At 43.8% G+C, this 23,548-nt stretch overlaps 1 long non-coding RNA gene across 3 annotated transcripts; it reads right to left on the reverse strand.

The window, feature by feature from the left end:
- Positions 1–4,670: 4,670 nt before the first annotated feature.
- LOC310696096 lies at positions 4,671–21,988 on the reverse strand. Of its 3 annotated transcripts, XR_014520418.1 has the most exons (5): positions 21,907–21,988; positions 19,092–19,217; positions 18,411–18,508; positions 6,783–6,959; positions 4,671–4,699 (listed from the first exon to the last, which is right to left on the reverse strand). It is a non-coding gene; the product is annotated as an uncharacterized lncRNA (long non-coding RNA). The 3 variants fall into 3 exon arrangements; XR_014520419.1 differs by lacking the exon at positions 4,671–4,699 and having other exon boundaries at positions 5,136–6,959; XR_014520420.1 differs by lacking the exons at positions 4,671–4,699; positions 6,783–6,959 and adding an exon at positions 12,412–13,900.
- Between the last annotated feature and the right edge of the window lie 1,560 nt (positions 21,989–23,548).

Raw genomic sequence — 23,548 nt, forward strand, 5'->3', positions numbered from 1 at the left:
GCATATTCCTGCATTGCAGGGCGTTGGACTAAATGATCCTCAAGGTCACTTCCAGCTCTACAATTCTATGCTTTTAAGCCTACTTATTCAATGGACTGGTAGGTTTGGGAAACAGTTTTTGCTTCTTCTTTTTTTTACATTAGCCAGTGTGGCAAGTCCACAGGGACCCAGAAACACCATGGCTGGTACCAGCATCCAGGAAGATCAGGCAGTTGTTCAACCCATGCAACATTTAAGGGCTCATGGAGCTGACACTCAGATCCAGCATGCAAACACAAATCTGCCCTATGTGCTGCTCTTCCCTTCTTTGGGAGACCAGTGCAAAGGATGGGTTTAGACCACAGAAGTGAATGAGGCACAAAAACCTACACTAGCAACATCCTTCTGTAGCTACCACTCAGTAAATATCTCTTGATGTTTAGTGACTTTCAGCTTGCCACAGTGTTGCATGCTCAGTTTTCATATGAGCATGCTTCGGTCCCAAGAACCTCATTGGAGGTCTTTCCATTGGTTCTTGCCTGAAGTGAGACTGGGGTGGTGGTGGAATAGGGACTTTTCTGTGGGGATATCCTGCATTTGGAACTTGCTCCCCAGAAAAATTCAGAGTGCCATCTGTTGTTTTTTTCCAGCATCAGGTGACTGATATAGCCTGTCCATCCATCCAATCATCTATCTTTCTTTTTAAATGCTCTTCTGTTATGAGGTTCTTTTGATGTATGCTTACAGAGGTGGCAATGCTCAAATTTCTATAAACCACTTTGGAAGGTTGCACACTTTAAAAAGTTGTATACAAATGAGTAAAGTCCCAAACAAGCTCATAATTTGTGGTCTGGGTTACATAGATCGACCTACAGGGATTGAATGGGGTGTGTGGGGAGGTCATCTATTTAACCTGACTACCTGGTTATCCCACCTGGATGAATCAGGGAGAAAAATGAGACAAAAAGGCCCCCTCCATGGGCTCAGCTGACCCCAACTGCCATTCAGTTTCTCATTGTCCATTCTAACTAGGTGCAGGGGTACCTCGGGTTACATACGCTTCAGGTTACAGACTCTGCCAACCCAGAAATAGTACCTCGGGTTAAGAACTTTGCTTCAGGATGAGAACAGAAATCATGCTCCAGCGGCGCAGCAACAGCGGGAGGCCCCATTAGCTAAAGTGGTACTTCAGGTTAAGAACAGTTTCAGGTTAAGAACAGACCTCTGGAATGAATTAAGTACCTTACCTGAGGTACCACTGTACTCCCTTGTGGTTCAGTCCTTCTGCATCGTTCCACCCCTTTGGCAGACCTTCCTTGGAGGTGCAGCTCCCTCACCCCTCACATTTCGGCATCTACTTAAGATGTACCTTTTCGCTCAAACTTGGGGGGGGGGCATTGTTGTGTTCAAGGCCAGAGACATGTGTGCTTGTGGGATTTTAGTTCAGGCCGCAGGTAAAGTAAAATAGTGAAAAGTGGGGACAGGCTGGTTTCTCACAAACCAGCGAGAAGAATAATGCCTGCACATTTTGATTCATATCTCAGCTTCTACAAATGCTAGAAACTTACTCTTGTTTCAGATGAAAGCTGGGAATCTAGAGATTATGGTTCCTTCTGTGGGGTGGGGGACAGCAACAACTGCCCCCCGTATACACCCATGGCTGTAGGTACCTATGTGTGCTGCTGTATTGACCTAAAGAGTTGGGTGCTGTGGATTTTAATAGACATGTAGGGTTTTAATAATTTCGTTGTCATTTATTTGTTTAGTTATTTATCTTATTGCATTTATATTACACCTTTTTCTCCAAGGAGTTCAAGGTGGGTTACACAGTCCGCCTGTTCCCATCTCATTTAATTCTCCAAATAACCCTGTTAGGCAGTTTAGTCTGAGAGGCAGTGATTTCGGCTTAAGTTCGCCCAGTGAGTTTCATGGCTGAGTGGGGATTTGAACCCCGGTTTCCCAGGTCCTAGTAGGACAGTCTAACCACTATACAGTCATACCTCGGGTTACAGATGCTTCAGGTTGGGTTTTTTTGGGTTACGGACTGCTGAAACCTGGAAGTACTGGAATGGGTTACTTCTGGGTTTTGGTGTCACGCATGTGCAGAAGCGCTAAATTGTGCTTTGCTCATGCGCAGAAGCGCCGAATCACGACCCGTGTGTGCGCAGACACACAGCTGCGGGTTGCGGACACTGCGGGTTGTGGAAGTGCATCCTGCACTGATCACATTTGCAACCCGAGCTTCCACTGTACACTGCCAGAGCTACTTTTGTCTGTTGATATACAGATTTGAGGAGTTGTATGCTGCGTGTTTTGATAAATGCATAGTCTTCTAACGATTGTGACATCTTATACCAAATCTGATTGTTTTATCTAGTGCAAACCTTCCTGAGATATTAACTGATGAAGGACAGTTTAAGGGCTGCATTAAATAAGCAAAGACGACCTGAATTTCTTTTCCTCCCTCCTCTGCACCTCCCAATACATACCTGTCCTTTGGCAGCTTGTTCTATTCCCCAAAAGTACAAAAATCAGACAAAAAGGCAGGATGAAGTGCAGGGCATAAAGATCAAAGCCGCAAACAGACAGGGTGTGCATATGACCCGCCACATGCTTCCCTCGAAGCACCCTCCTCTCCCTTCCCCAGCAATGCCACAAATAGCAGCAGGGCAGGCGGAATGCTGCAGCCAGTCTCCTGGTGCCTGTCTATGTTTCTGAATCATGATGATATTATAGTCCAGGCCGGATCATGCACAGAGATTAAGCTAAACAATTTCAAATTGCAAAATGTAACAACATCGCTCTTTTACAAGAGCAGGGGAGGAATCCAGCTCCTGCAACTCGATAAGCCAAGGACTGGGATACATAACGAATAAGCAAAACACATAATTGTTTATTTGGGATATCTCATATTTGGGGTGGGTGCAATATAATCCTTTGTAACCAGGTCTGTCTGTCTTTCTCTTACTCTCGCTCTTTCTCTATGCATATCAGCGAGAGATTTCATTACAGATAAGTAGCACAGTACCCTTTTGATTCCAGCCCTTTTATACTTCCCACCTGCTTATCGGCTGCATACTAATTAAACGTCTACCACGTCTTATAACCACATTTAGCAACAGGATTTCTGGAAACCTCACATATAACCTGCTTAGTGCCCCAAAAGGAAGGTTTTTTAATTCCCTTCCCCCTAATGAAATGAGTCCTGCTCCGCAGCCAGGTTCAAGGGTGCCTCATAAGGATGTCACTGGTGGCCCCACAAACTCTCTCCACTCCACAGCCAGCCAGTTTACAATCAAACATTGCCTGGACAGCAGCAGTTAGATGGATGGGAGTTTCTTGGGTACTTTGACTATTGCTCATGTTCCAAAAACATCATCTCCCCCACCCCACAATGCTGTGGAAACAGCCTCTAAGCCGGCATTTAACATAAAGGAAGCCTCTCTCCCACCTTTTTTTGTAGACTTCTGAATGAATTCTTTCTGACTTGACGATACAGAGGCAAAATAAGCAGAGCAGTTTGCTCCTCCGTGTGGCAAGATTACTTAAGTAAATCTATATGCTTTGTATGTACGAACAGGATTGGAAACGGAGGTTACATAAACCCACCGAGTCCCCACAGTTGCCTCAAAGTTGGCTGGGCACCTGGGAATGCTGCCAAGACCATTTGGCAGACCTTCCTTGACAGTTCCAGGAAAATCTGGAATATTCAGAGACTCTTTCAAGGGGGCCTCCCAGTGATTCCAGTCACAATAGCCCCTCAAAACTAAGCTCTTGAAGTTTTTCCTTTAACTGCACACAGGATTATAGATAAAACTTTTTATCCTTTTTAAGGTTGGGGGGAGGATCTTAGGTCACATCTATTTTAAGACAGAATGGTGGATCCAGAAAAGATCACATCATCTTGTATGCAAAAGGGGCTCCTTCATTACTGGTCCTTTACATTAGCCAGGATCCACGGAACCACGTGTCTGGCTCTACCAGCCAAAGTGCACTTTAAACTTACTATCTTCAGCTCCTCTTCCTTCTGACAAACAGCAAACTCCCTTTTAAATCAGAGGAAATTATCAAAAGCAGTTTGTGGTAAGCAAGGCTTTTTCCTCCAGCCGGAATTCAGTTCTGGCACCTCTCAGGTGGGCGCCATTGCCACAATAAGAGAACAAGTGGGGCATTCATGTTGATTTCCGGCATTCCTACCCCCCCCCCCCCTGAAAAACAGCACTGGTGGTACTTATGAGCAGGTCTCTCCTTCACTGTTAAAATGCCCACAGATTGCATGAGAAGTTTTCTGTAACTATTTGTATCTGAGTTGATTCGTTTTCTTTTGTTCTATTCCCTGGTAACTTTTGCTCTCTGTGTGTATTCCTGTATGTTATATTATTAGAATAATAGGGTTTTAAAGGACCTCAAAAGTCATTGACCTCCTGTTCAGTACAGGAAACCAACTATTGCAATGTAAGAACGCAAGAAGAGTTTGCTGGATCAAGCAAATGGCCCATCCATTTCTCAGAGTGCCTGTGGGAAGCCTGCAAGCAAGACCTGATAGGTCCTTGATTTGACCTAGCAAATCCTTGGTAGCCCCTGCTTTTAAAAGTGCAAGGAGGGAGAGTCTACCACCTACTGCTGCAGTCTGCTCCACTGTCATAAGGAGAGCCCTGCTGGATCAGATTAAAGGTTTTATCAGTCTAGCATCCTGTTCTCACCCTGGCCGACCAGACATCTATGGAAAGCCCAGAAGCATAACATGAGCAGCACAGCACTCCCCTCACCCGTGATCCCAGGCATTCCAATCTGAAATTCAGTTCTTCACATTACTGCAGTCATTTGCAAATTTCACTTCATTAAAAAAAAATCCTCATGAAAATTCGTCAACATTATAGTGTAATTCTTTCCTAATAAACAGATTTTGACATGCATTTTGGACTAGCACACACTTTTTTGCAAGCAATTTCTCCTCATATAATGTGTTTTTGTATGTTATGCTATCTTCTTTTTAATGCCCACTATTCCCCTACATAGAGGGATGCGGGTGGCGCTGTGGGTTAAACCACAGAGCCTAGGCCTTGCCGATCAGAACCACAGCGGTTCGAATCCCCACGACGGGGTGAGCTCCCGTTGCTCGGTCCCTGCTCCTGTCAACCTAGCAGTTTGAAAGCATGTCAAAGTGCAAGTAGATAAATAGGTACCGCTCTGGCGGGAAGGTAAACGGTGTTTCCGTGCGCTGCTCTGTTCACCAGAAGCGGTTTAGTCATGCTGGCCACATGACCCGGAAGCTGTACGCCAGCTCCCTTGGCCAATAAAGCGAGATGAGCGCCGCAACCCCAGAGTCGGTCACGACTGGACCTAATGGTCAGGGGTCCCTTTACCTTTACCTTTTATCCCCTACATACGCATTTTCTGGGGGAATGTTTAGCTGGAGGGTTGCACCACAAAATTCATGTGAGTGCAGATTTTGAAGGATGTACTTCAGTTTTCATATTAGCTTTGAAAGTACAAATTTGATAGATTTGGCTGCAAATATGAACTGAATTGAATTTCTCCTCCACCGTTTTCATTACACAGCCACCATGGCCAGCTGCCACTGAGAGACTTGCCCTGTATGAATTTGTTTAATCTTCATTTAAAGCCATTCACATTGGAGGTTGACTGGCTTCTCGCCATCAGAAAGGTCTTTCTCATGTTCAACTGAAATCCCTTTATTATAATTTGAACCTGTTGGGTTCTATTCTCTGGAGCAACAAAAAACAAAATTTCTCCACCATCTAAACTCAATAGACAAGTGACTGTTCTCCAAGCCTCCTTCAGTCTGTAAGATGAGGGTAATGATACTTGCATCATGGTATAAGACAACTTAAAGTACAGTGTTATGCATGTCTATTCAGAATTAAGCCCCAATGAGCTCAATTGGACTTAGTGTATATAGGATTGCAGCCTGAGTATGAATTTGTGGCAGTGATTATTTGAACTTCTTAATTGGCTTGCAGGCAGCTAAGGCAGCTATTATATGACAACACTGGAGTGTGCTGGGATAGAATGACTTAGACTGCCCTTTTATGAATTATATAAACATGCTCCTGCCCGAGTTCAGTGCAAATTTCTCCTCATATGCACATATTTAATGCAATTTTACCTATTTTCACATGCAATTCCCCTCATTTTTTAAAAGTTATTTTTCACTAATATATGCATTTATGCATACTATCTCCCAGTATATGCACATTAATCGGATAGGGAACGGCAACACAAAATTTGGAGAAGTGAAGATTTCAGAGGACATCTGTGTTTTGGTTCGCATATTATTTTGGGAAGTGCAAATTTAGGTATGTTGCCTTCAAGTCCAAACTGAGTCCACTTTCTCTCCTATCCTTAGGTCCAACTAGCTCAGGGCACTGATGGGCAAGAGTTTTCCAGAGTTTCAGACAAGAGTCTTTCCAAGCCCTACCTGGAGATGTTGGAACTTGGAGTTCTACAACATCTGGAGTAGCCCAAGCATCTGAAGTAGCCCAAGCCAGCTAACAAGGAGGGGGTTGTAGAAGAAAGATGATGGCTTTCCAATGGTTATACAGGAGTTTCATAGCTCAGCTGAGTTTTGTGCTGGGGACAGTGCCACTCAGTTTTTGAGGGCTCCTGGAGAAGATATCCTCCACGCATCACGCTCTCAGTGAGTCTACCTCCATAATGCAGCAGGTTCAGGAACCTTTTGTCAGGAGGCCCTTGCTGAGCTATGGACCATCCAAAAATGCCCACCACCATCCCTGACCATAACATTCAACCAGCTCTCACTGGAGGATTGCACAAGTTACCTGTGGTGCTTTCAGGTACACATCACCCCATTAAGAAATGGGGAAGTAGCGAAACCCAGCCTTGAAGCGTTTCTGCAATGTGACAAGTTTGCAAATGTTTTGTGTGCCACAGAGACATCTTAGAGGCAACAAGGCCTCTTCCACTCGGAGTGAATGAAGTAGCCAGCTTCAAATTTCCTATTGAGAAGAGAACAACAACAACAAAATCTGGTAAATAGTTAGGCAGTTTAAAAAGTGACAGAGGACCAAGTATTTTTGTGTTGGAATGAAATGTAGGTTGTAAGACATTAATTATTCTATAAGAAGACAATTAAAAGACTTTATATTCTGCAATTTTTGTATTGTAGCCAGGCACAGGGAATTAACTGTGCATTGCTCCCTAATGACAATCCAGCCTCCCGGCTTTTCCCTAGCTTTCTTCATAAGAACATAAGGAGAACCTGCTGGATCAGGTCGGTGGCTCATTCAGTTCAGCATCCTGTTCTCACAGTGGCCAACCAAATGCCCCAGTGGGAAGTCAGCAAGCATGAGCTGAGCGCAACAGCACTCTTCCCACTTGTAGGTTGCAGCAACTGGTATTCAGAGCTTTACTGTCTTCAACAGTGGAAGTAGAACATAGCCATTTAATAAATGGGACTAATCTAAATCCCATTGGTTTCCATGAGAACTATGTGCAACTATGTTTGGAGTCAAGATCATCAAATAGTATCATCACTATACATGACACAGAGATGCTTAATGGACCAGGCTGGGCACCCATGAACTTTCAGCCTAAATGATTATGATGGTTACAATGTAAGGAAGGCAACAGCTCAGGGCAACAGGGAGAATAATGCACACACATACATCTGTTTGGAGCTGGAGCAGATTCCTGGCACTGAGGCTGATGCTATGGACCAGGACCCCACTACATGTGAGTCTTGCAGGTAGGAGGTCACTGAACTGGATCTCAGAACACCAGAGTCTGCATAAGTAGAGCTGGGACCCTCATGGACGCTTTCGCTTGTGCCTGAAGAATCAAGAGCTTCACCCTTCCTTCAGGGAAGGGAGCACACCAAGTGAGAGTCCGTGGATCAAAGAAGTGCCTGCTCTTCCTGCTACAGTGTTTGCCCTTTAAGATAAGTAGTTCTCCAACAAAGCAGGCGGAGCCTAGGAGAGGTGAACAGGGAGGCAGGGGCTCAAAAGGCTTCAATTCACCTCCAGATCTTGTTGGAGCAAGCTGCTTACTTGGAGCTCTCCTTGGTGCTGGGACAACCAATATGCCTTGCCCCACTGTGCCCTATGGACTCTTCCTTGGGACTAAACAGGAAAATTATACAGACTGAGAGGTTTAGAAGAGGAACTTGATGCTGTGGTCCTACACAGGTGTCCCAGGAGGGATTTCCTTTCTTGGGAGGCAGTGATAAAGAATGTGTGGGACCATTTAAGGGAGGTAAGATACTTGCAGGGAGTCCAGGGGTGGGTGGGTATAGAGTTGCTGGAAGATAGTGGGAAATATGGTTAAAGTGGAATGAAGTAGATGGTATTTGATATCCCCTTCAGCTCTGGTTTCAAGGCACAGATAATTTACTAAGCATTTCTAGTCATCCAAGCACCAGTTATATCAAAAGTGGAAAATCCCAGGGAAAAGGTTTTGGGAGACATCCCCTACCTCTCCCATTTCCCATCAATATGGAATCAGGATCTCAATCCACCCAAGCAGTAGAAGATCTGTCAAGGACTTGGAAAACTTTGGCCTTAAGAAACCTAGTTCTTTCCACTGGAGGAAAGTGAAATCTGAAAAGGGAAGCTGTGGTGCTTGAAAACCCACACAGACCATTTATTGAAAAATGTGTGTGCCCTCCAATGCCACAGCTGTTATTCCTGTCAGAGTCATGAAAGAGACGGGACAATTTAATCCAACCAAAATCTTTAAATATTTGTGTGCGTATACACACAACATATAAAGAAACAGCTTTGGGGCAATTCCTCCAGAGTCAATGAAATTATATAAAATGTCTTAAAGCCACTGAATGGAAATTCTTTTGTTGACGTGGATAGATTTTGGTTAAAGCCATAAAAAAGAACCAAAAAGAGCATGTTTGTGGAATCATAGCCTTCTTTTTCTCCCACCATTCTTTTGTGTTTATCATTTCTGAAATGATTGCAACTCCCCAAATTGTCTCAAGGGGCCCCCAAAAGATTCACAAAGTCTATAAAAAGACTCCAGTTGATTAGAGTGGACTGTGTGGTTGGTTATTTCATGGATGAAGACTACAGAGAAAATCGCGGACAGAGACTGAAACCAGAAAGGAGAGACCCCACCTTAACATTTCAATGCAAAGTGGAAACTGAGCCCCCAAGTTAAATGGAGGAAAGGATGGTCTGGCAGCATTGCAGGGAGGGGGGGAAAAATGCCCGCTATTGTCCTGTTCAAAACAAGCCACTCAGCCAAGGTCAAGGTGCTTATAGAGATAAGGAAGAAAGGGAAAGGGAAGTAAGTTGAATGAGGAATAGGAAAGGAGAAATAGACAGAAGCAAAGAAAGGATTTGAAAGGGTTCTATGTTTTGAGGGAGCCAGTACTCCAGTTCTGCTTGGGATGTGGGTATGGGTAGCCATGTGTCCTATTTTACAGAGGATGATCCTCTATTTGAACAGCTGTCAAGTACAGTCCTCAGTTTGAGTGGTTGTCTTGTACCAGCTGGGTTTAAAAATAATGAATCATAAGAAGAGAGAGCAGCAGGGACATTGTAGACTCCCATCCACAGTTTGTAGGGATGAACTGAGTAGTTGACTTCCATCCCATTTCACTGGTACCTAATCATAGGTCTGTTAGGTCTTTTTGAAAGAACATGCAAAAAGTCTGTGTCTAATTTGTACACATTTTGTACACAGTCATTATGTAAAATACACATTTTTCCCCAATGCATTATTCTCCTATGTGTGCATTTGTAGGCATTTTAAAAAGTAAGAGATGTATTTTTGCGTACATACATGTTTCCTCATTGCAAAACCCAAGATGATGAGTGCAATTTGACAGGGAGTTGCATCCTGCTTCAGGAATGTTGGGCCAGGTGGTCTGCTGTGTGAGATGTGGATCAAATGATTTTTTCCTCCATCCCTATTAGAAGCACCCAGACTGAACACAGCTCACCTGGTCGCAGTCTTCCCCACTATGGCAAGATGTATTACGTTTCTATGTAAGTTATAGTAATATTTCTAAATCTACATCCATACACATAAATTAGCACATGCAAATATTATGCAAATCTGTGTCCTCTTCTGACCTTTCTTGGGGGTGATGCAATGGTGGGCCACCTTTATCAGCAATCCTGCCCCCTCCCTCTGATCCTTTATTATTCCATGAATTTGCTCTGAACTCTGCTTTCTTTGAATTCTGGCTGCCCTCTATAGATCACAGAATCACAGAATCACAGAATCATAGAGTTGGAAGAGACCACAAGGGCCATCGAGTCCAACCCCCTGCCAAGCAGGAAACACCATCAGAGCACTCCTGACATATGGTTGTCAAGCCTCTGCTTAAAGACCTCCAAAGTAGGAGACTCCACCACAATCCTTGGCAGCAAATTCCACTGTCGAACAGCTCTTACTGTCAGGAAGTTCTTCCTAATGTTTAGGTGGAATCTTCTTTCTTGTAGTTTGGCTCCATTGCTCCGTGTCCGCTTCTCTGGAGCAGCAGAAAACAACCTTTCTCCCTCCTCTATGTGACATCCTTTTATATATTTGAACATGGCTATCATATCACTCCTTAACCTCCTCTTCTCCAGGCTAAACATGCCCAGCTCCCTTAGCCGTTCCTCATAAGGCATCGTTTCCAGGCCTTTGACCATTTTGGTTGCCCTCCTCTGGACACGTTCCAGTTTGTCAGTGTCCTTCTTGAACTGTGGTGCCCAGAACTGGACACAGTACTCCAGGTGAGGTCTGACCAGAGCAGAATACAGTGGCACTATTACTTCCCTTGATCTAGATGCTATACTCCTATTGATGCAGCCCAGAATTGCATTGGCTTTTTTAGCTGCCGCTAAAAAAAACCCAATTGTCTCTTTCTTCAGGTTGTGTTTTCTACAGATCAGCTACACTTGCTGTGAGACATTGGTGTTATATGCAGTTATATGCAGTATAGGATTGGGAAGAAAAGAGGGGTGGGTGGGAGAGAGGGGGTGCGTGGTAAAGCTTATGTTCTTTTAGTCAGCGTATGTGTGGGGTTTTTGTGTCAGCATCCCTTGAGTAGGTTCCCTTTCTAGTCACTTGTTATGTATCCTTGGTGGTGAGAGAGGTTGGTGTGGTCTAGGGTGTTGTTGATTGTCTTTGGTTGGCTGCAGTGGGATTTGTTTGTTTGTTTGGGGGGGGGCATATTGTTTGGTTAAGTTAGCCATACTGAATTGTATGCTGTCGGTGGGTTTGGTTTGTTGTCTTGTTGGGCTGTGTATGTGATAAAGGGGAGCCATAAAAAGGAATCTTGGTTTGATTGTACATGCACTTGCATCCAGATTCGTTTGCCCAAGCCAAGATTGCTTTTTATGATGGATAAATTTCTAAAACAACAATGGGATATCGGCTCCGCCCAAGACATGACAGATAACAGCAACAATTGGGGGAAAGAAAGGCATAACATTTTACAAGGACAGGACGAAGCACCATGGACAGAACAATTGCCACACACAGGAAGAACAAGGATATAGTTTGAGCTCCTCACTTAAAGTTTTTATAAATCATTTAATGCGTCAACACAGATAGAAGTTATTAATATCACAGTTGTTGTATAAGGGATTATTATTATGACTGGAATGTAATTGAAACTAAGGTTTTTGGAATGTAGGAATAAAGAAAATCATCAAATCTAGCTCACGGGGGGCCACTTTAACTAAAATATGTAATTCGGTATTTGAATTATTGGTATTAATTGTATTATAAATTGGTATTGTTTTTTTTAAAAATAAATTGGCATTGTTATAATGAGGCTATTATTGGAATGTAATTGAAAACTAATAAAACTTTTTATACAAGATTGCTTTTTATGGTGGGTGGGTGTTTTGAAATTGATGCACACATGTTCTTTTTTATGCAAAAGGGGAAGGGCAGCTCTAAAGGGTAGTGAGACAAACAAGTGCTAACCCCAAATGTTTCCTGCTAATGCAATCACTCTTAGCTTTCAGAGTGCTGTTCCGAACTTTTGGATCAGTTTATTTTCTTTTTCTTTTCTTTTTTTTGGGACGCGGGTGGCGCTGTGGGTAAAACCTCAGCGCCTTGGACTTGCCGATCGTATGGTCGGCGGTTTGAATCCCCGCGGCGGGGTGAGCTCCTGTCGTTCGGTCCCAGCTCCTGCCCACCTAGCAGTTCGAAAGCACTCTTAAGTGCAAGTAGATAAATAGGGACCGCTTTATAGGGAAGGTAAACGGTGTTTCCGTGTGCTGCGCTGGTGCTGGCTCGCCAGAGCAGCTTCGTCACGCTGGCCACGTGAGCCAGAAGTGTCTCCAGATGGCACTGGCTCACGGCCTTTAGAGCGAGATGAGCACGCAACCCCAGAGTCGGACATGACTGGCCCGTACGGGCAGGGGTACCTTTACCTTTTACCTTTATTTTCTTTTTTAATCAATCCTGGAGAGAAGGATGAAGATCAGAAATTAAGATAGGGCTGAAATTTGTTTTGGTTGCTCACATTTTAATGCAATTTGACTTCTTGAAACAATACATGAACTAAAGCACAGCTGACCTTTAAAATTCATAGAATTTTGCAGTAGAGTTCTCAAACCAATTAAAGTTTACAAAAATGTATAGTTCAGAGGAAGCTGTGCTAAAACGTTATGTATTAAGGAAAATAACACCAAAAATGCAGTACATTGGGGAAACTGCATGAAAAAACTCATGCATTAGATAAACCTGCATATACAAATGTGTATAATGGATAGCATTTGTACTAAAATGCTGACAATTTTCTTGAGGACTTGCAGAATGTAGTGAACAATGTGGAAACTGAGGATCTCCACCCCTGCTCTAGAACCTTGGGTCTATGAAAACCATCCCTTGCAGAAATAGACAGAGACAGATACACTGGTCCATAATGGGTTTGTTGTTGGCATCTGTCTGTCTCAAGAGAGAATGGTTAACATTTTGGTATTTCCTTCATCATACTCCAAGGGAAAAGCTTAAACTTTCCAAGTGAAACTCTCTGTTTTAACAAGACCATTTGACCCTTAAAAAAATATATGCTCGATTGTCCATCATCCAAAGGCTGTAGGACAATGATTTGGAGCCTCATCATATCGCCCAGTCATTTTTAGCAGCTTTTGTTCTGTCAGTTAGTGGGACCCAAATAGCACCAGTCAAGAATCTCTTTAGCCAGCCAATTTTGCTGATGGGAACCAGATTCAGGTTCCAGGACAGTTTTTTAAAAGAAATGGTCCATTGTCTCCCAATGACTATGATACTCATTGTTAGACCTGACACCTAGGCACCGCTGTTAATTATAAACTGCTCCATTGTGACTCTCAACTCAAAAGACGTAATGAAACCCTATGAGCTTTAGGTGTTCTCTAACTGGAGCAAAAACAAGTTCTGAAGCGTTCATCAAGATGTGATGAGCAAAGGCTCAGATACTGCAAAGTGGTCTTGTTTCCTCTCTGGGAAAAGACTGGCTATGGAGGCACACCGATACCACCTTGCCATCAACTCGTCCACTCTTTGCTAGCAGGTCAAACTTATAAACAACTATTTTAAACAACTTCTTTAAAAATTAATCAAAACTTTCTTGTCACTTGAAAATTTATTTCCCACACTTTCTTTATGGGGCACCTGTTATGACAAAACCTTTGCAAATCCCAGATTTCAACCAGTCACCCTCCAAACTTGGGCTCTCCAGATATTTCTTGTTATTAACTCCCATCATTCCTGGCCATTGGCTATGCTGGCTGGTGGTGTGTGTGTGTGTGTGTGTGTGTGTGTGTCAAATAGCCTCACATGGGGTGGCATATTACCAAGGTCTGCCCATGATCCAACAGTGTCCAGAGAGCACCAGGGTGGTAGTCTAAATGACTTAGTAGCAGTGTTCAAGTAGTTCCCCATACAGTGAGGCTGTTCAGATATAACAAGCTTAGTCCAGAAACAATGGTGTATCAGCCTAAGAATAAGACAGATACATGGTTAATCAGACCAAGAACGAGCCTTGAGCCTGCATGCCACCTCATTCCAGTGCCTTTTGCTTCTCTCCTTGCATACTCAGCTTTGCTGCTAATATCCTGGCCTGGATTTCAAACTGGGAAACTGGCTAGAAGTACTGCTTACAGACTAGGAGACAAAAACAGGCTCAGGTGCATATCTCCACCAGTTTATCCTCACAACAAACCTGTGAGGTAGGTTTAGGCTGAGAGATATCCATGGTCCACTGGATAACCCAGTGAGTTTCATGAGATTTGAAGCTGCATCTCCCTGCCCCTAGTCCAGGGATGCGGAAACCTGTGTCCCTCCTGATTATGTTGGACTACAGCTACCATCATTCCTGAGTCTGGGTCATGCTGGTTGCTGCTGATGGGAGCTGGAGTCCAACAACATCTGGAAGGCCACCAGTTCCCTGTCATCTACTTGAATATTCCAATCACTACTACACACCGTCTCTCATGGGATGACCTATGAGTTCCTATACCAAGCCACCAATGCTTATGTCTTGTGATGCAGCCACCTTGTTGAAGCTAAGCTACTTTGGGTCTCTTCAGTGCCTGGAATGGAAATGGTCTGGGAACCCCATGAATGCAACCTTGCTCCATGATGGAGGAAATACAGCATGAAAATGCAATAAATAAAGCTTTTGGTTTATTTTCTCCAACTGTGGGCCTATGAGCTCCATTCTAGTGGTTGTAAAAAGGTTGCGGAACTAATGAGAACATCTGCAATTGGCTTGGCACTGAAGTTATTGTTTTTGAGGCCATTTTGACCAGAAATAGATTGACTTAACAAGCTAAAGAGGGCCTGGCTAAGGCTTTGTGATTTTCATAATATGGAGCTGGTGCAATCTACTAATTCCACCCCCTGCCTCAAATTACCAATGAAACGGGACCTTCTTCACAGCCTGGCCTGTGATTTTGACAATGTTGATGCTTAGGTGGTCCAGCAAGACTCCTAATAATTTCCAATCAGTCTGTGGAAAAGTGTGAGAACTGCTGCCAATTTATGTGTTCCCTTTTTTTGCTCACAGTCAACCATAGCCTTTTCTGCATGTCTTTTGTTGTTTAGCTTTTAACTTATGATGCCAAAACCAAAGATCTCTTGCCATATCTTGTAGAGGATGGTGGACACCAGGAATGGGCAACCTGTGGCCTTCTAAATATTGCTGGACTCCGGCTCCCATGAGTCCCAGCCAGCATGGCCAACGGCCAAGTGCTATGGGAACTGTAGTTTAACAACAACTGAAGGAAAACAGGTTCGTCCTCCCTTCTACAGAACTATAACAGAAACATACATTTTTCTTAACCCACCATGAGCAAGTTTAAGTGCCACCCTTTGTTTTTGAAGTAGCTTTTTAAAAACACATGTATGAGAAAATTGCCTAGAACTTCAGTGGAAACACTCCAAATGCTTTTTGTACCTTTGACAGAAGTAAATCCATTATTCAGCTTATGGGCCTCACTGCATACTAGGAAACCAATTCTAGAAGCTGGAATCCTTGACATTCAAGGAGAGAAACAAAAGCACAAATCAATGCTGGAGGAGCGGGACCAGAGTTAGCATTTCCTGTGAGATGTGTGCCTGGGGAAAATAATATGACATTTGCAACAGACTCAGAGGAACATTTATTTGTAATCTGCAAAGACGCAAACCTTACTGGGTTTAATAGGGAGGTTATTAGGGAGGCTTAGAATGCAATCCTATACATGTCTAAATCAGAAGTAAGCCCCATGGAGCTAAATGGGACTTACTTTCTGGTAAGGGGATATGGAGAAATCACCTTTTCAAATGTGTTTACTAGAGCAGGACTTGGTTTAGATACAATGTATGTGTATGTGGGGTAATGTAAAAGGCTAGATTTGAAATACGAAGTATCCATTGGTGACTGATTACATCCTTAAATAAGGCTGACCTGGTAAAAACTGAGTTCTTTTAAATGCACACAGGTCCAGCTATCGGAATGCTCATTATCTGAAATCTCAGTTTTCTGTACACAAAGAATTATATTATTATTTATTGAATTTATCTATTGCCCTATACGTGTTGGTCTTAGGGCGGTTCACAGAATAAAATCAAAATATAAAACCACAAAATACATAATCAAAATAAAAACAAGAACCCAATAACCCCCCCCCAAAAAAACCCCACTACACAAACCTTATACCCAAACCTTACTACACAAATGACTGGTTCAGATATCCAAACAGCTGGAGTTTGCCCACTTCCTTAATTGTTTGTGTTTCACTGATTGACAGCAGCCTTTGGGGGCAGAAACCATGGAAGGAGAAAAATCTGTTAGACAAACCAAGGAGCAGGAGAGATGGAACAAAACAGTCCCTGCCCCACTTTATTTGGCTTTTGCTAATTAGCTGCAGCAGTTTCAGGTAGGAAGCATGGAGGGAGAAAGCATGGATTAGAAATGTTCCCATAGGAAATGATGGAAACCATCAGCTCGTTATGTGAACTCTCGCTTAACAAATGATTTCCTGAAAGTGCATTACATTCAGAAAGGGATACTTGCATGTTCTAAGATAAAATTGCACTTCTGATTGGCTTATTACGTAGAAATTCTTGGTCACTCATTGGACAGGGGAAGTGGTGAGATGAGAGGGAGAATTTTGTTCTACTCGATTCTGGTGGGTTGGAGGATAGGCTAGCTAGAACATTAAATGGACCTTTTTACTACTGGAGGAGAGAGGCAAAGACAAGGATGAAGACAGAGAGTGAGTTTGGCTAAAGATCTGAGGGAGAAGGCCAAAAGGTAGAGCCTAGTTGCAGAGTATAGGCCAACAACCCGAGGGGGGCAGGGCACAGTGGGAGCCTACTGCAGCTCACCTCGCAAAGTAGCATGGGCATACTCATGAGCCATAGTCCAGGCAAGGAGAAGGGTGGGGAAGCTGCCTCTGACTCTCATCCTGCTCTTTACCCTTGGGTCAGACCCGCCCCAGGAATGGAACTGTGGCCAGGCATGAGTGCCACAGCTTAGGAGAGTGGGCGACAGCATTACTGACCACTTTCCTTTCTCTGCCAAGATATGAAAATTCTGGAATAAAACCCACTCATCTCCTGAAGATTAAATCAATTTTGGGGGGTGTTTTCACCTCACACCCCCAAATCCAAGAAAAATTCTGAGCCTAATTCTTAAACCCAGGACTCCCTTAATTGTTCACTGCGGCAGGGAGTGCTAATGTACCAACACCACCTATGATAGCCCATGTCAGCAAATCTACTTCTTTTGTCAATAACAATATGGTGAATGCCCAAACTGGAGTAGGAATTCAGGCCCTGAATTCATGGATTCCACTCTCTACTAGCTCCATCTGGTACACAGGCTGAGATCCTACCTGCTGCCTGCAGACTGTCTCGCCAGAGTGGTGCATGCTCTAGTTATCTCCCGCTTGGACTACTGCAACCCGCTCTACGTGAGTCTACCTTTGAAGGTGACCCGGAAACTACAACTAATCCAGAATGCAGCAGTCAGACTGGAGACTGGGAGCATCTGCAGAGACCACATAACACAAGTCTTGAAAGACCTACACTGGCTCCCAGTACGTTTCCAATTCAAAGTATTGGTGTTGACCTTTAAAGGCCTAAACAGCCTCAGCCTGGTATACCTGAAGAAGAGTCTCCACCCCCATCGTTCTGCCTGGACACTGAGGTCCAGTGCTGAAGGCCTTCTGGTGGTTCCCTCACTGCAAGAAGTGAAGTTACAGGGAACCAGGCAGAGGGCCTTCTCAGTAGTGGCACCTGCCATGTGGAATGCCCTCCCATCAGATGTCAAAGAGATAAACAACTATCTGATGTTTAGAAGACATCTGAAGGCAGCCCTGTTTAGGGAAGTTTTTAATGACTGATGTTTTGATGACTGATGTTTTAATGTGTTTTTAAACTTTTGATAGATCCTGAAGCTGAGGCTCCAATACTTTGGTCACCTCATGAGAAGAGAAGACTCCCTGGAAAAGACCCTGATGTTGGGAGAGATTGAGGGCACAAGGAAAAGGGGACAACAGAAGATGAGATGGTTGGACAGTGTTCTTGAAGCTACCAACATGAGTTTGACCAAACTGTGGGAGGCAGTGGAAGACGGGAGTGCCTGGTATGCTCTGGTCCATGGGGTCACGAAGAGTTGGACACGACTAAATGACTAAACAACAACAAGAAAACCCCCCAAACCTTTTGATGGAAGCTGCCCACAGTGGCTGGGGAAACCCAGCCAGATGGGCGGGGAATAAATAAAATATTATTATTATTATTATTATTATTATTATTATTATTATTACATTACTCTCCTTAGATTGATCCCAAAATAAACAAGCACAATCGACCAGGAATATTGTTCATAGATGTACTTCAAAGTTACCCACTCGTCAATCAATGCAAGGATGGAGGGCAAGATTCCAATTTCCCTGATAGCATACTCTGGAGTCCCTCCCCTTCTGGTATCCCATAACACACTTCATGCAACTTACCAGTGTCAGTGGGTGATGCTGGGAAGCCTCCTGCCCCTGAGGTCTTGGATGCAAAACCCTTTTTGGCTTAGCACACTTTGTCTTTTTAAAAATATCCCCTGAAGAAGAAGAAAATGTCAGCCACAACTCATCCATTGCATTTAATTTAATATTACATTTCAGCTACTATGGAATGAACTGGAGTTCTCTTGTTCAGATTTTCACAGCTGCAAATGGATTTTATTGAAATATCATGAACCTCTGCATCATTGGTGTATTAACATGCTGCTGGAACACCAGGGCATGCAGTTGCTGCATCACAGCTACATACCTCGTTTCTCTGATCCTATCTACCTTCCACCCTTTACAGCAGACCAGAAACCCCGCTTTTAGAGCAATGCATTTCTGAACTTTCTGAATTTTCTTTTCTTCTGCCACTCATTCCAGAGCAATGCTCATTTTGGCTTTGCAAAATAAACTAAGAATCTAGGACTGATGGACTTTCCCTTCGTTTTCATTAAAACAAACATTAAAAACATTAAAGCAAATTAACAAGGAAAAGTCGAAGGTATCTTGCAATGCACTGTAGTAATAGGCAAGTAAAAGGAAAACGGAGAAATCTCAAAACAGGCATTATTTAGACCCAGCACTATCCAAGGTGTGAGACAAAGTGAGAAATCTGTCCATATCTTGACACATTACCTTTCCACCTGTTCCTTTCTCTTTTTGCTCCATCACTCAAGGGCTGAAAGGTACAAAATAGCTGTTCCTGTGCCCACTGCAAAAGGTCCACGTTTGCTTGCAAAACTGCCACATTCTCCAGGAAGTCTAATTAATGTGATGGAAGCCATATGATGGAAAACTAATTAGTGACAAGACATATGGAAAACATACGACAGAAGGATATATGGAGGACATATGACAGAAGGGCACTCAAGGACATATTAGGAATGCCATAATTAATCAACAGTCCAATATTCTTATTATGAATGCTCTTTTCCAGAATTGCCAAACAGCTACCTTTCATGTTAATTTCAGTCCTGGAATGCTCATGGGTTCCAGTAAGTAAGCGGGAGGTTCTCTCTGAAGCAGGCAGCATTCTATACAATGGATGGGGAACTCAAAGCACTGCTGTTCAGTCAAAGCTCTCGCCATCCCTGGCCATTGGCCATGCTGGCTGGGGCAGATGGGAGCTGAAGGACAACAGCACCCAGAGGGGACCTGGTTTACCATCCTGTTCTGCGTTTCCTATGATTTGATCAAGTTTACAAAGTTAAGGAACATTTCCCAGAGATGAACAAAGGGGGGGGGGGCTTGTTTTCCACTAACCTGTATATAGCAATATATCAGCAAAAAATGATTTTTTTTTTTTTACTGTTCCAAGGATAGAAAAGGACAACACAGAGATAACAGAACTTTCAGGTGGGTGTAGTTTAGTGGATCCTGGGTAATTTCCCTTCTGCCTTCAATCATGATTACAAGTTTGAAATGGGGAAGAGCCCCTTACCATGTTTTAAGTCCAGTGCCAGTTACTGTGAACTGGCCACAAATATTTTAGACCCAATCAAAATGGGTTCCCCAGCACCATCTTTAATAGGAGTATGAATTCCCAAGGCCAAGTGATTTTGCAGTCCTTATATCTAGATTCCTTTTGAAGGCATAAATGAGACAAAGCACTTTGCTGTTGGCAACAGATTTCAATGAAACATAAGGACAGTCTCTCACCACATTCTTAAAAAAAAACCTGACACAATTATAGAAAGGAGGGGGAAACTGGTCCTCCAGATGTTGTTGGACTCCGAGTCTACTCATTCATGGTTATTGGTCATGCTTGCTGGGGCTAATGGGGGTCCAATAAGAATATCTGGAGGGGCACAGATTCTCCAGCCCTTGATCAGAGGATGCACCCAGAGGGAAACCAATATGCTCCCTACCAGATGATGCAGTGCAAACAACTCATGGTCATCTGATGCAGTTCTATGTTAGTGCCACTGACAGGAGGGTGGGCTGAGCCAATGAAATTGGGGCACTGGGTACAATTGAACTGCGTAAATGAGAAGTACTGGAATTCTCCCTTGAACTCAAGAATTCAGATGACATGGCTGAAACCAGAACAAGCACCACTGAACCCTGCATGGTACACCCACTCTTGTGTAGACTTAGTCCAGTCTTTTTCCAACCTGCTTCCCTCTGGATGGTTTGGACCACAGTGACCATAATTCCTAACCTTTGGCTGTGCTGGATTGGGCTGATGGGAGCTGTAGTTCAAAAGAGATGGCTGAGGAATGGTCCGGGACTGTCAGTTTCGTACAGCCCTGGCATAGAGCTAATCAGGTCAGATCATCCCATATTAGGACTAAGCATGCAGTACAGCCCGCTGGGTTTTTCAGTTTTATGATTCAGGTGAATTCAGATTCGCCATGGCTGATTCACATCAAAAATGCCCTGCATGTAGAAAGCTAACAAAGCTGAGAGAAGTTTTAACCAAGCTTGCCCTTGGGTATCTTGTTTTCTACTGGAAATGGGAGTAGGGAGATATATGTATATATACCATGATGCATTCAATACAAAAAGGGTAAGCACATTATCCCCTCTCAGTGCCTCATAACTGCATAAGATATTCACCAAATTGTCCTTGGAGTCCTTTGGTTGTGAGAAATTAAAGGGGTGGGCAGAGAAGCAATCAAAATATATGCTCACAAAACAGAACCTTGATGCAGTAATGCAAGACACCAAAGCTCCTAAGCAAACTCCAGGCTGCAGCCACAACCGAAGAAGTCAATTATGTGACCAAGGTGCTTTCTTGAATGTGCAGCTTTTAAGCTGGCCAGCGTCTAAGAAATTGGGTCCATTTCCTGGTGGGACAGGGTTGCGGTTGGGCTGCCTAGCTGCCCACCTTAGTGTGGGAGCAGGACAGCATCCTGCGTTACGCTGGGAGAGACCCTGGCCATGTCAGGTTGTTAGGGGGCCAATCAGGCCATTTGGGGGCATAGACCCATTAATAAACCTAAGTTAGATCAATTAACTTAAATGGGCATACACTGAATAGAGCTTAGTTGGCTATGACCATCTGTCTCCAAACATCAGCCCAAAACTGACCCTGTGTCTATTGTTCTCCTATGCCCAGGATAACATCACCTTCAGTCAGGTGGGGAGGAAAGTCCTGTCCTTTTCCTCTGGAAGCATCATTCACTTGTAGTTTCTATGGCAACACACCAGTTCTTGGCCAACTCTTTAGTCATGCAGAGAGATGCTTTACAGACAGGGCTAGGAGCATTAACGTCACAAGGTTTGACCACTTTGGCAGTCCCTTCTACTACAGAATCCCATCCTAAAGAATCCCATTCATAGGTGTGGAGGGGACCCAAAGGTGATGTCCAGACATCACCACCCCATTCCATAAACAGCCTGCAACTTTGTAGCCCAACCACAAAGCTGATTTGTCTTTGGGGTGTGGTGCATGCCAGGGAAGGGAGACTTCATTGACTTAAAAAAAGATTCACAAAACACACCTTACCTGTTGTTTCTCAATTTGACCGTGGACAGCAAAACATTCTCGAAGGTTTATAGCCTTTTCACCATGCTCGCTGTTTTGTGCAAGACCCAGGGAAAGCTAGGAGGTTGTACAGTTATCTCCCTTGGTGTAATTCTAAACCATACAACCTACTACCTCAACCCGGATACATGCAAGAAGTCAAATATGTTGGGAGGGTCAAAATCCCTGCCCCAATATTGTCCCAGCACGTACTTGCCAGGGTAAGCCAATAACGTGAGTGACCAGCACAGCAGCAGAAGTTGGGAACGTGCTGGATAAATGAAATAAAAAAGTTCACGGCGGGAGCACCACCACCTACCAGATCAACAGAGAGCAAGCAAGAAATATGATGCCAGAAGAGACAACCAAGATGAAAGAGACCAGTAAAAGAAGTTGGCAACCCCACATAGGAAGAGGTGACCACACACACAGGCACAAGCTAGGATCAAACTGATTGTGCATTAGTTTGGCCAAAAAGGGGGGGGGGGATTAGAAGTTGCAACGTCAGAAGCAACAACAAAAGTCCTGTGTGGGATGTTGTGGCAAAAAAAGGTCAACATCATTCTTAGCCTAGAATGGAGTAGGTGGGGAGAATACATTTATTTAAAAGAACTACAGTACATCTGGCCAGTGCATTTCTAGGAGGGTATTGATAGATTGCAAATGTTTTGGTGAAGAAAAGCAAGCATGTTGTAGCATCATGCGGCCCAGCCACATCACAGTATCACCATCCAATCAGAATTAGCTAATGGCCTTTAGCTCAGTCACTACCCAGGGATGTGAGGATGATGATGCAGGTGGATCTGATCCTCCCACAGAATGGATCTCGCAGCTCATCCGGAACTCCTGGACAGAAGATAGGGCTTTCAGTGCTGATCAACTGATGGCCATGGGGAATTCTGCAGCAGCTAGTCTTCAAACTGCTTGCAAACAGACTTCAAAGGGGATGGCTCTCAGCACCCATCAGATGAATGCAAACTGCTTACCAGTGGACTTCAAAGGGGATGACTGTTGGCACCCATCAGATGATCAGTGCTGACAGACAGTCTTCAAGCAGACTCAGCAGGCCCCTTTCAAGTTGTCACCTGGCATCAGTTGATTGGCAGGTGGGCAGTCGCACCAACCTGTCAAAGTTGGCCCGCGGCAGGTGGGGCAAAGGAAGGATCCAGCTAACCAGTCAAATCCAGTTCTTTGTTATTTACCATTTAGCTTCATTTCCCCCCATGGCCAAAGTATAGCCTTTCCACACATGGGCGCCCATGTTTGTGCCCTGTATCCTCAACTCATTTGGGTGCTGATTCCATTTGAATCTCCTGCATGCACACTGGGTTGATCCTGACTTTCTCCCACCAAATGGGATCTACTCACCGATAAGCAGTCCCCAGATGGATGGGAGCACATTTAAAGGACACCTGAATGCTTTCAGAGAGTTAATTTGAGAGGGGATAAACAAGCCCTGCTTCCTCTAATGTCCTTTTTCCTATTGGCAGTATTTCCTTGTTGATTTTAGACAATTATGTCTTTACCGAATCAGTGCAATTATAGATAATTATGCAATTAGGGTGAATATGTGCAGTCATGTAATAACAATGTGACATTACAATATGTGGTAATGTCATGAAGC

This window comes from Podarcis liolepis, assembly GCF_965112155.1.
Source record: "Podarcis liolepis genome assembly, chromosome: 16".
Taxonomy (NCBI): Eukaryota; Metazoa; Chordata; class Lepidosauria; order Squamata; family Lacertidae; genus Podarcis; species Podarcis liolepis.